Here is a 12,745-nt window from a genome sequence, read left to right on the forward strand (position 1 = left end):
GCTCATTTAGGCCTTGGGGTTCACCCACGGAGAAATGAAAAATAACCTTTTGTCAGCCTGGTGCCTGTAGCTCACATCTATAATCCTAGCTACTCAGGAGGCTGAGATCTTAGGATCACAGTTCAAAGCCAACCCAGGTAGAAATGTCTTAGACTCTTATTTCCAGTTAACCACCAAAAAGCTGAAAGTGGACTGGAGGTGTGGCTCAGGTGGTAGAGCACCAGCCTTGACCAAAAAGCCAAACTGTAGTGAGAAGTCTTGAGTTCAAGCCCCAAAGCTTGCAAGCACAGTCACCTAATCCATCAATAAAGAAATAAGCCTTCAGTTTGATATGAACATGAACAATTATCAACCTAGTAACAGTCGTTTTCTTGAGTGCCATGAATTGAAGTAAAATTTCTTCCCTTCTCTCTTCCTGGTTTTCATCTTTCAAGATACATTGACTTGATCAACGAAGAGGGAGAAATTAAACTCCTAAGAGCTGATGCGGAAGTCTCTCTGTAACAGCCATTGCTTTGCAGGTGCCAGTTACACTCTTCAGTACACATCTGTCGTGTCTGTTGCCTCCGGGAGGCCAGTCAGATTCTCCCCTGCTCATCAGGCTGAAAAGAGTGTGGTCCCATTTACCACTTAAATATTTTGGAAGGAAGGGTTCATCCTCAATTCAAGTAAACCGAGTCAGGATCTGCTCTTTCCATGGTTCCACCTACACAAGTAGGCAGCAGGTTGAACATGACAGGGAATCAATCAACTCGCTTGAGGAGCTTAGGGGAAAGACCCCAGGACGCTTTCAAGAAGGCAAGTTAACCTAAGGTGTTCCAAATAAAATAAACTGATTTTATAAAGAAATCTAAAAACTGCTTCATAAACATTGATTGGATTAAAAAATACATGAAACACACTAGTGTGGTTGAAAATTGTAAGAAGATAACCTTCAATTTTTCAATGTATCCATTGTGGAGAATGCTCATCCCATTGTTGCATTGGTTTTCTTCTGTTCCACTCAGTTTTTATTTTTATTTTGTTTTTTAATTAGCACACATCTGCAGTAGGAAGGGATTTATCTCACTGTGATATTTCCTCGCGTGCACACAAATTTGCCTCCTCCACCATATTCCCACCCCTCCCCCATGTTTTCCCACTTGTCTTTTAGTTTCGTTTTGTTATGTGTCAGTACTGGGGCTGGAACGCAGAGCCTGGGCTCTGCACCTTAGCTTTTTTGCTCAAGTCTGGTGCTCTACCTCTTGAGCCACAGCTCCATTTCTGGTTTTTTGGCTGGTTAACTGGAGATAAGGGTCCATAGACTTCCCTGCCTGGCCTGGCTTTGAACTGGAATTCCCAGATCTCAGCTTCCTGCTTAGCTAGGATTGCAGGCGTGAGTCACCAGCACTCAGTGTAAGAACCAATACGCTACCTGTTGTGTAAGGAAAATACAGGCAAGAAGAACACAGGTAGTAAACTAGCATAGTTTTTATTTTTTAAGTCTGTGTTAGAAAGTTAAAGAAAGAAATTGGGTTAAAGAAAGCCTATCATCAGGAGAAGATTTTTAGGTAAAAAACCTATGTCAAAAGATTGATAGGGGGCTGGGAATGTGGCCTAGTGGCAAGAAAGCTTACCTCATATACATGAAGCCCTGGGTTCAATTCCCCAGTACCGCATATATAGAAAACGGCCAGAAGTGGCGCTGTGGCTCAAGTGGCAGAATGCTAGCCTTGAGCAAAAAGAAGCCAGGGACAGTGCTCAGGCCCTGAGTTCAAGGCGCAGAACTGGCAAAAAAATAAATAAAAAAGATTGATAGGAAAATGAGAAAATCATTATTCTTGTTTTTGTTTTGTTTTGTTTGGCCAGTCCTGGGGCTTGAACTCAGGGCTGGAGCACTGTCCCTGGCTTCCTTTTGCTCGAGGCATTTGAGCCACAGTGCCACTTCCAACTTTTTCTGTATATGTGGTGCAGAGGAATCGAACTCAGAGCTTCATGTATGCTAGACAAGCACTCCACCACTAGGCCACATTCCCCACCCCCATTATTCTTATTTTTAAAGCTAAAGCTACAATTACAAGACACAGTTTGTACTTACCGTTTTCAATGTTTAACCAAGTTAACAGTTATCCACATAAAGAGCTCAAATACTGTTCCTAGGAAGAGATAGAGTACATAGCAAAACTATTCACTCCAAGGAAGTGTGTGTCAGCAATCACAGATTTAACATGCTCCTAAGGCTTCAGGTCTAAATATCAGCATGGCCGCTTGATTTACACAAACCATGGTAAAGAAATGTACTTTTCATAAACACTGACCACAGGCCAGACCTTGTGTCACTGTGTTCTTTGGTACAAAGCAGCTCTCTTTTCTTTTAAAAAAACAGCCCTAGGGAGGGGGGAAGGTGGGAGAAAAATGAGGGAGGAGAGAAATGCTCTCACTGCCTTATGTATGAAACTGTAATCCCTCTGTACATCACTTTGACAATAAATTAAAAAAAAAAGTCCTAGTAGTGTTTTTGTACAAAGCAGTTTCAATTCAACAAATTAGTTTATAAGTACATTGCATTTTGGTCAATAACACGCTTCTAGCATTCTCTTCCACCTCTCCCGATCCTACTCATACCCTCAAGTTATGTGGTTCCATGTCTTCTCTTAAAAATTATGCTGGGAGGTGAGCATGGGTCCCTCAGATCTATAATCCTAGTTACTCAGGAGGCTAAGACGGTAGTTCTAAGCCAGCCTGGCAAAAATGTCTATGAGACACCATTTCCAAAATGGCGAGAAAAGGCTAGGCTAGAGACGTGGCTCAAATGGTAATGAATCAGCTCACTAGGCCAAACAAGCCCACATGGTGAGGCCCTGAACTCAAACCCTGGCAAAAAGAGAACGGAAGAACAAACAAACACACCGGTGCCGTGGAATGTGTCGTCGCCAGCTTGATTTACCTGGGAACTTTTCTCCGAATCTCTTGCTTTGCTCGGAGTCTGGTTTAGGCGAAGAAAACCCTTGTTGGAGATTGGGAGGCAGAGCATGCAGCAGTCGTGTCTCCTGCAAGGTGTGCATTCCAGGGACAGATTCAGGGGTACCCAGAGGTACCCAGCAAGGCCCAGCTTCTCCGCGGCTTCCCTGCTGACAAGCTCCACCCTCAGACTCCCGAGCAAAGCTGGGCTATGGATGGACAAAGACTTCATCACAGATGAGAAGCTACCCACCCCCCTGTATAGACAATGTCACTGTGGAACCCAAGCTGGCCACAGCCCTGCCACCTTCCTGCCTCGGCTTCTCCAGTGCTCGGGTTATGGGTCTATCAGACTGTACCACCTCGCTCAGGAACCAACGGGGCCCGGGCACTGGTGGCTTACGCCTGGACACTAAGTCTATCGACTCAGGAGACTAAGATTTGAGGGTCGAGGTTCAAAGCCAGCTAAGGCAGAAAAGCCCATGAGAATTTTATCTCTAAACAAACTGCAAAAAAATCCAGAAGTGGAGACGTAGCTCAAGTGGTAGAGTGCTAGCCTTGAACAGAAAGAGATAAGGGACCGCACCCAGGCCGAGTTCCAGCACCAGAAAAAACAAACAAACAAATAGGCATATAATCCCAATTATTCAGGAAGGAGAAGAAAAACAAGTTCAACTTGGAAACTATCTGGAACAAAATTAGAGCAACTTCATCTCAAAAACAAAGCACAAACAAAAAAGGCTGGGTGCTGGATGCCAGTGGCTCACACCTGTAATCCTAGCTACTCAGGAGGCTGAGATCTGGGAACCACGGTTTGAAGCCAGCCTGGGCAGGAAAATCCATGAGACTCTTATTTCCAAGTAACCACCAGCAAACTGGAAATAGAGCTGTGGCTCAATGTGCTAGAGTGCTAACCCTGAGCAAAAACATTCTCAGGGATAGCACCTAGGCCCTGAGTTCCAGCCCCACTACCAAGAAAAGGAAAGAAAAGCAGCAAAATAGGGCTGGATGCCTCCCTCAAAGTGGCAGTGCACTGATGGGTTATGTAGACCTAAATTCAATCCCCAGCACCCTGCAGTGGGGGAAGATGTAGATTTCCAAGCAGCTCAAGGTGATACCAATCTGTCATCCCAGCGATCAGGGGGTGGACGTAGTGGCAAAGATAGGAATTCAGGGCTGGCCTAGTGGGCAGAAAAATAACAGGCTCAAAGAATCAAATTCCCCCGAGATAAGTGTGAAATTAGTCCACTTAGATGGCTTGCTTATGGACAGGACATACACACAGGCACACACACACACGCACACACACACACACGCACACACACACAGCTGAGGAATGTTAGAAAGGCCGTCTAACAGTCTGTGGTATGTTGCAGCAGTATAGCACAGGCAATATCTTCACTTTTAAAGGAAAAGATGAGGCAGTTATGGCCCTCAGGAGCATAATTCCAGCACTCAGGAGACGGAGACAGAAGGTTGTGAGTTTGAGGCTTGCCTGGGTGACTTTCGTAAGGCCTCATGGAAGGCATGGGAATCCCCCAACAGCTGGTGCTGGGATTAAAGGAAGATGCAGCTGCATGGTTTTTAGGGGAAACTATTCAAGAGAAATGATGATAGGTTACTTTTGGTCAGCCACTCCGCAGCAGAGCACCCAGAAAAGGACTTCTACATCCTCTTCTTCAGCTAATGAAAGGAAGCTTCAGCGTTTGGCCTCATGAGAAAGGAAGTGAATCATCTGTTTTTCTAGCACCAAGTTCTCTTGAATTTGGCACGTTGATCCTTTCAAAGCAAGCAGAATATTTTGCTAACATATCATGAAAGTTGTTTATCTTATCAATACTTGACTTTCTTTAGAGACTTACAAATAACATTCCATATGGAAGTAGACCAGGTGCCAGTGGCTCACGGCTCTATTCCAAGCTACTCAGGAAGCTGAGGTCTGAGGACCACAGTTCAAGGCCAGCTCTAGCAGATCAATCTGAGAGACACTATTCTCCAATTTACCTGGTAAATGCTGGGCTAGAAGCATGCTTCAAGTGGTAGAGCCTTAGCCTCAAGCAAAAAAGCTAAGTGAGAGTGTGAGGCCCAGAGTTCAAGCCCTACTACCAGCACAAAATGATGATGATGATGATGATGATGATGATGATAAAGAAAGAGTACAAGAAGAAGAAGGAGGAGAGGGAGAAGAAGAAGAAGAAGAAGAAGAAGAAGAAGAAGAAGAAGAAGAAGAAGAAGAAGAAGAAGAAGAAGAAGAAGAAGAGGAGGAGGAGGAAGAAGAGGAGGAAGAGAAAGAAGAGGTGGAGGAGGAGGAGGAAGAGGAGGAAGAGGAAGACAAGGAGAAAATTATGCAGCTTCAAACATCTGATATTTGGTAAAAATCAAATTACTATATGAAATAAAAAATAAATAAATGGAGAGTAAAGTTGATATTTGTCATTATAAAAACTTAAAATTTTAGCTGGGCACCAGTGGCTCACACCTGTAATCCTCGCTACTCATGAGGCTGAGACCTGAGGATTCCAGTTCAAAGCCAGCCAGGGCAGAAAAGTCCTCATGAAATACTTATCTCTAATTAACCACTCAGAAAGAATCCGGAAGTGGAACTGTGGCTCAAAGTGGTAGAACACTAGCTTTGAGCTTAGGGACAGCACCCAGGCCCTGAGTTCAAACCCCACAACCAACCAAAAAAAGAAAAGAAAAAAGGCTGAGATCTGAGAATCGTGGTACAAAGCCAGCCCAGGCAGGAAACTCTGTGAGATTCTGTTCTTCGATTGACTGCCACAAATCCAGAAGTGGAGCTGAGACACCAGCCGTGAGCAAAACAGCGGAGACAGAGCACCTGTACATGTGGGAGAGAGACTTCATTCCCCACTGTTAATGAAAACGCACGGGCCCTTGGTATCTAAACCAGGTTGAGCTCACAAGTAACATCAACGGATTCTTTGGGAAATAGCGCTACTTTACCCAATTCTGTTCTCCCTGGTGCCCACGTGCTTTGTAAGTAAAGGAATGTGAGTGAGGAAAAATGCCCTGTTGCCCCGCCTTCTGAGCAGCTTCCCTCCCTCTGCCCACCAGGGTCCCATCTGCTCCTCCCATGGCGTGTCCTGTCTCACCCAGGAAGGCCTCTGCTGCCCCAGAGCGCAGCCCGTGAGGACGGCTGCTCAGGGAGGAGCCAGGGACACTGCCACGTAACCTCAGTCAACAGTTAAATCTAGCACAACTTAAACTCTGGTGACATTAAGGACGGATCCGTGCTATTGACAGACTTGACAGCCCACTGGATCTGTGCGGAGGACCTCACGACTGCTGGGGGGGGGGGGGGGAGCATGAATTTCTGCATGGCAGAGAAGGGGAGTTCATGCAAGACTGACCAGCACTCTGGTAATAGCATGCTTCCTCCTTTCGTCAAGGGGCACCGCACCTCCGCCTGCCTCTCCTCCCTTGAAAGAGTGTCCCCCCCCCCCCCCCAGAGAACCCCTGACACAGTGAAGGCCCGGGACAGGCCTTTCCTCGCAAGGACAGGCTTCATTTCAAAATCGTATCTCAACCCACGTAAAATAAGTCATTTTATTGTTTTTAACACATGGTAAGATCACCACTTTTGTGTGTGTGTGTATATATATATTGAAATATATGTATATATATTGAGGTTTTTTCCTATTTTTATGTGGTTGTGAACCCCATATGAAACTGCATTAATGGAGTGTGAGTGTTGTTTGGGACCCCCCCCCCCCCCACCTTTCCTATGAATGGTGATGTGCTAACCCTCAGTTCCTAGGAGTGCGCCATTATTTGAAAACAGCTTGCACCATAGAAAATAGAACTAGGGAACTTAATGAGATTGGTTGGGGAGGGTGGGAAGGGTGATTTATAAGTAGATATGTTAACTGAAGTTCCCTTCGGCAGCGAAGTGATGGCTTGCATTTCAGCCTTGTACTGCTGGTACCAGCACAGGGTTTTTTGTTTGCTTTTGAGGCATGGTTTTATTTTGTAGCTCAGGGTGGTTTCAGACTTGTGATTCTCCTGTCTGCCCCAGTCTCTGAAGAGCTAGGATTGTAGGCATGTACCACCATACTTGGTAAAGATTTTTGACAGGTAGAAATGTAGAAATTATCAAAAACAATTGTTTTTCCATATTGTTCATTTAAAATGATATGTGTTACTCTCTCTCTCACACACACACACACAAAGCTATAACGCGTAAAACACATGGCTATTGCCCTCAAGAAATTTACCGTGTGAATTCATGATATGAAGACAGACAGAAGTATAAACATTGGAAGGGGAACTGAGATTGGAGCTGGATGGCAGAGCAATCGGTTAGTATGAGCAAGGCACTGTGTTCCATTCCCCAGACCACCACACATTGGAGTTGATTGCCTCATATACAAGAAGCCCTGGGATCGATTCCTCAGCACCACATAAACAGAAAAAGCCAGAAGTGGTGCTGTGGCTCAAGTGGCAGAGTGCTAGCCTCGAGCAAAAAAGAAGCCAGGGACAGTGCTCAGGCCCTGAGTCCAAGGCCCAGAACTGACCAAAAAAAAAAAAAAAAAAAAGCACAAAAGTGCTAGGAAGTCAGCTAAATGAAATAGATGCTAGCTCAGAGAGGGTTGGGAAAGGAAATGATAGTGAAGGGTAGGAGGAAGGATAGTCAGCAGATTGTGTGCCAGAGACAAAGGCTGGACACATACTACTGTGTGCAGTAGGAGACCTAGATAAGAAGTCTAAAGGAAGTTAATGTGTATCCATCTAAGTCACAAGACCCAGTGTTTTATACACAGGCACTGACATGTATTTTGAAAGAGCCCAAAGGCCAAGTTACTAGGCACTTTCCAGAATTCAAAATAATGATGATGATGATGATGATGATGTTGTTGCTGGTTATGATAGGCTCACATCTGCAGTCCTCGCTGCTCAAGAGACTATGATTTGAGCATTGTGGTTCAAAGTCAGCAGGGCAGAAAAGTCTCTGAGACTCTTATCTGCAATTAACAAAACGCCAGAAATGGAGCATGGAGCTATAGTTCAAGTGGTAGAGCACCAGCCCTGAGTGGGGAAAAAAACAAAGAAACCGAGATTGAGGCCCTGGGTTCAAGCCTCAATACCAGCACACACACACACACACACACACACACACACACTATATTTTTAATAGTCTTACTACCTCATTAAGTTATGAAACCAATTAAATGTTAGAAGTACAACTAGGACAGATGAGGCTGTTCAGTCATGGTAAAACTGAAGCCAGGCACTGGTGCCTCAAGTCTGTTATCCTCTCAGGAGTCTGAAGATCATTGTTAGAAGCAGGACTGGTCAAGAAAGTCCATGAGACTTACCTCCAATTAACCATCCCCAAAGCCAAAAGTGGAGCTGTGGCTCAAGTGGTAAAGCACTCACCTTGAGACAAAAAGCTAAGAGATAGTGCCCAGCCCCTGAGTTCAAGTTCCAGTGGGGGCACCCAGAATAAGCTAATGTTCAATAACGTTGTTGGTGCAGTGTTAGGGATGAAACCCAGGGCCTTGCTAGACAAGTGCTCTGCTTCACCTAAGCTCCATCCTAGGCATAATGACATAATTTTGCAATTAAAGAAAGGACATGCAATTTTTACCTAGTAGTGGTGTTCATATGCCATCTCTATCGGGAAACAGGAATGCACGTGAATAAATGGACACTTAGGGTGGCATATCTGAGGCTGAGTGCAGAAAGGAAGTCAGTGCTCACTCCATGTTATCTGAAGAGGGAGATGTCTCCTCCACACCTTGCTGAAATCTATCCCCCGTACTGGATTAATCCAGTTATGAGGTCTGAGAATGGAGCTTTGAAGCCAGCTAGAACAAGAAGGTCTGTGAACCTCTTGCCTTCAAATAATCATCAAAAAACCAATGTGGCTTGAGTGGTAGAGTGCCAGCCTTGAGTGAAAAAGCTATAAGACAGCACTGAGACCCTGAGTTCAAGCCAGTACCTGGACACAAACTCAAACAAAATATTCTGTATATGAGGCAAGCTCTCTTGCCACTAGGCCACATCCCCAGCCCAAACAAAATATTCTGTTAGAGAACAATCATGTTCATCATTGAAGGGCCGATGTATGCAAACATGGAAATTGTGTCTACCTTTCACATCACTTTCTACTGGTTGATTATTATTTTTATATGAATATATACACATATATATGTATATATTCCTGGCCAAGCATAGGGTCACATGTCTATAATTGTCTATACTGTTAGCATTCCAGAGCTTACCACAGAAGGATTAAGAATTCTAAGTCAGGGGGCTGGGAAGGTGGCTTAGTGGTAGAGAGCTTGCCTAGCACGCATGGAGCACTGGGTTCCATTCCTCAGCACCACATCAATAGAAAAGCCAGAAGTGGCTCTGTGGCTCAGGTGGTAGAGTGCTAGCCTTGAGCAAAAAGAAGCTCAGGGACAATGCCCAGACCCTGAGTTCAAGACCCAGGACTGGCAAAAAAAAAAAAAAAAAATTTGAAGTCAGCCTGGAATATACAGCAAGGCCAAGATTCTCCCTTAAATATGTATATGTATATAAGTATGTACAGGCATTTACATGTATTCCTTTTGCATTTTCCTTTCTCTACCTGCACCCTATTTTCTAGCTAGAGTGGAAAAATGACAGCAGGTTTCCTCTTGCCTTCAAGTCCACTCCCTAGTTGTATAAGGGGCGCTATCTTCTTTTGCTTGCAGATTCAAATACTACCGCAGGCCTTATCAAAGAAAATTCCACAGAGGGCAAATATTCACCTGCAGAAAACTAGGGACAAACAAATGCTCACAGTTCATGGCTAAAGAAATCAGACCAGGGTGAAGGAATATGGTTGGTATTTTATAGGCATGTATGAAAATAGAATAAAACTTGTTAAAATTGTTTTAAGAAGGGGAGGGGGTAAAATGGATAGCGATAGACTGAGAAAGGTTGATTTCATAACATTGTATGCATGTGTGGAAATGTGGCACTAATGGATGCTAATGTATACTTATACAACTAATATATACTAATAAATTCTCTAAAAAGAAATCGGACTACATAACAACATGTATAGAATACTATTCAAAATAGCTACAACTGAGGCTAGGAATGTGGCTTCGTGGTAGAGTGCTTGCCTAGCATGCATGAAGCCCTGGGTTTGATTCCTCAGTGTCATATAAAGAGAAAAGGCCAGAAATGGTGCTGTGGCTCAAGTGGTAGAACACTAGCCTTGAGCAAAAAGAAGCTCAGGGACAATGCCCAGGCCCTGAGTCCAAGCCCCAGAACTGGCCAAAAAGGAAAACTGGGGTGGTAGCTCAGTGGTAGAATGGTTGCCCAGTATTTGTGTAGTAGAATCCTCAAATTAAAATAGATAATGTGGTGGAGCATGTTTGTAATTCCAACACTCATTAGTCTGAGGCTAGAGGACCTTGAACTTGAGATCAGGCAAGCCTCAAGCTTTAAGATCCTGACTTAAAAACAAACAAACAAAAAAGATTAACTAGATAGGAAGACTGAATATGTATGCTTATATTTGTAGGGCTGTTCCTCGAAGCATGTATCAAAAGAACAAAATTACAACTATTTAGGGGTCGTACTCAGCTTTCCTTACAGATCTAGACTAGGGGAATATATCATTCTATAACATAAAATAAGATTTCACTGAGCAAGAAAAAGGGAGGCTTTCATTATCTAGCCCAGGCTCGCCTAGAACTCACAACTCTTGTGCCTCCGAGTTCCCAATAGGGATCACAGGTACGCTTGCTCTACTACCACATCCAGCTCTATGGCGTTTAAAGATCTTTTTAATCGCTTTTGCTGCGCTGGGGATGAAGTCCAGAGCTCTGTGCATGCTGGGCAAGCATTCTACTCTGAGCTGCATCCCAGTGTGATTATTAGCAGCAACTACCAAAAATAAAATGGATTTGGGAAATCGGCCTGATTGCCAGAGAGGAAAAATCCATTGGAGTTAGCCAGTCCAAGTGAAGGGGAGAGCATGAAGAAATGGACAGCATGCGCACACAGAGAGCTGGACAGTGTCCCAGCTCTACCAACTCACTCAAGAGAAATAGAAATCTGGGTTTTCATGTGTTATTCCCTCACTCTTAAGTATTTCCAGTTGATTAAATATAGACAAGTGTGCACCCAATAAAACCCATCTATGTCAGGTCCACAGTCCCACAGTTTGCTCCTTCTCGTCTGGAAAGTTCAGCTCTGTTTGTTGAATTATATTGTTTCAGCAAAACAACAATTGTGAGCACCGTATTGTCTAAGGTATCATGTTGATGGCAATTAGGACAGCAAGATATCACTTCTCCTTGACACAAGAATGATCTGAGGTTAGGCGCTGGTGGCTCAAGCCTGTAATCCTAGCTACTCTGGAAGCTGAGATTTGACGATTTCAGTTAGAAGCCAGTCCGAGTAGAAAACTAGGCGGGATGCTTATCCCCAAAAAACCATGAAAAAGCTGGAAGTAGAGATGTGGCTCAGGTAGCAGAGTGCTTGGCTTAAGCGAGTCAAGAGAGCTCATGGCCCTGAGCTTCAGCTTCAGTGCTGGCACAAAAAGAAGATAGAACAACCCTAGCCAGAGCTCTGGGCTCAAACTGAAAAGAGTTGGCAAAAACAATTATTTAGTTGAGTTTTGCTTTGCTTTGATTTTACAAGATTTCTTTATCTGATTCCTATCACTTGTCTTTTTAGTTGCTTGTTATTATAATTTTATCTTTAAGTAGGTGTATAAAGGAGCTTCAACATGTCAGTTTTGAGTACAATGTATCTTCATCCATTTCTTCCCTTTCATCATTATCTCCCAGTCTCTGTGGTTATTGTTTCGAAACAAAGTGTCCCTATAGAGCCCAGGTTGGACCTGAAATTGAAGCACCTATTGCCTCATCCTCCCCACTACTGGGGTTACAAACTTGCTCTACCATGTCCAGCTTTACTTCTGTAATTTCTCTCTCTCAAATTCCAACCATTTCCATTCTCTTCTGTGTTCATGAAGTGTATCTCATAGAAACATCAAGCATTCTCTTGTTTGTTAATATTATAGACTTCACTGAAAAATTATTTTAAGCTCTTTCTTTATGGATGTGCTGGTACTAGGGCTTAAACTAAGAGTCTTATGCTATTTTTGCTTGCTTCACTTTTACAAGGTTCAAAGCTGATAGAGCACTTAAGCCACACCTTCATAGCCAGATTTTTGCTAAAAAAAAAATCTCCTGGACTTGTCTGTGCATCCTGGCTTTAACTCACAATCCTTAGACATCAGCAGCCTGAGTAGCTAGGATAATAGGCTTACATTTTTTAATAGGCACTAGTTCTTGTAAACACATGCACATGTGCATACACACATGAACATACACATCGTAATTTTCATCTGCACTTGACTTCTTATCCTCAAACGGTTGCATGATGGAACAAAAAAGGTCAATACATACCTACCTGAAACATTCACCCCCTTTACCTTCTCCAAAATAGTGATGACTTCCGTCTTCTCCATGACAAAGTCATGGTGACAAAGTCACCCAGGCAATTCTCCTGGGAAAAGCAATGGCGTGAAACACAGCTCTTCTGTCCCCTCTGGGGGGGGGGGGGGGGGAGGGGAAGACAAGGCATCACTTGATCCTTCTGCTGTCCTCTCCCAATGTCATAACTGGCAGGATCAAGTCAGCACAGCTAAATAATTTCCAAAGGCCACTGTAAAATGAAAACACAGGCCAGGGGCTAGTGACTCACACCTGTAATCCTAGCTACTCAAGAAGCTGAGATCTGGAGGATTGTGGTTTGAAGCCAACACTGGGCTTGAAAGCCCATGAGATCCTTA

The sequence above is a fragment of the Perognathus longimembris genome, chromosome 5, assembly GCF_023159225.1.
Source record: "Perognathus longimembris pacificus isolate PPM17 chromosome 5, ASM2315922v1, whole genome shotgun sequence".
Taxonomy (NCBI): Eukaryota; Metazoa; Chordata; class Mammalia; order Rodentia; family Heteromyidae; genus Perognathus; species Perognathus longimembris.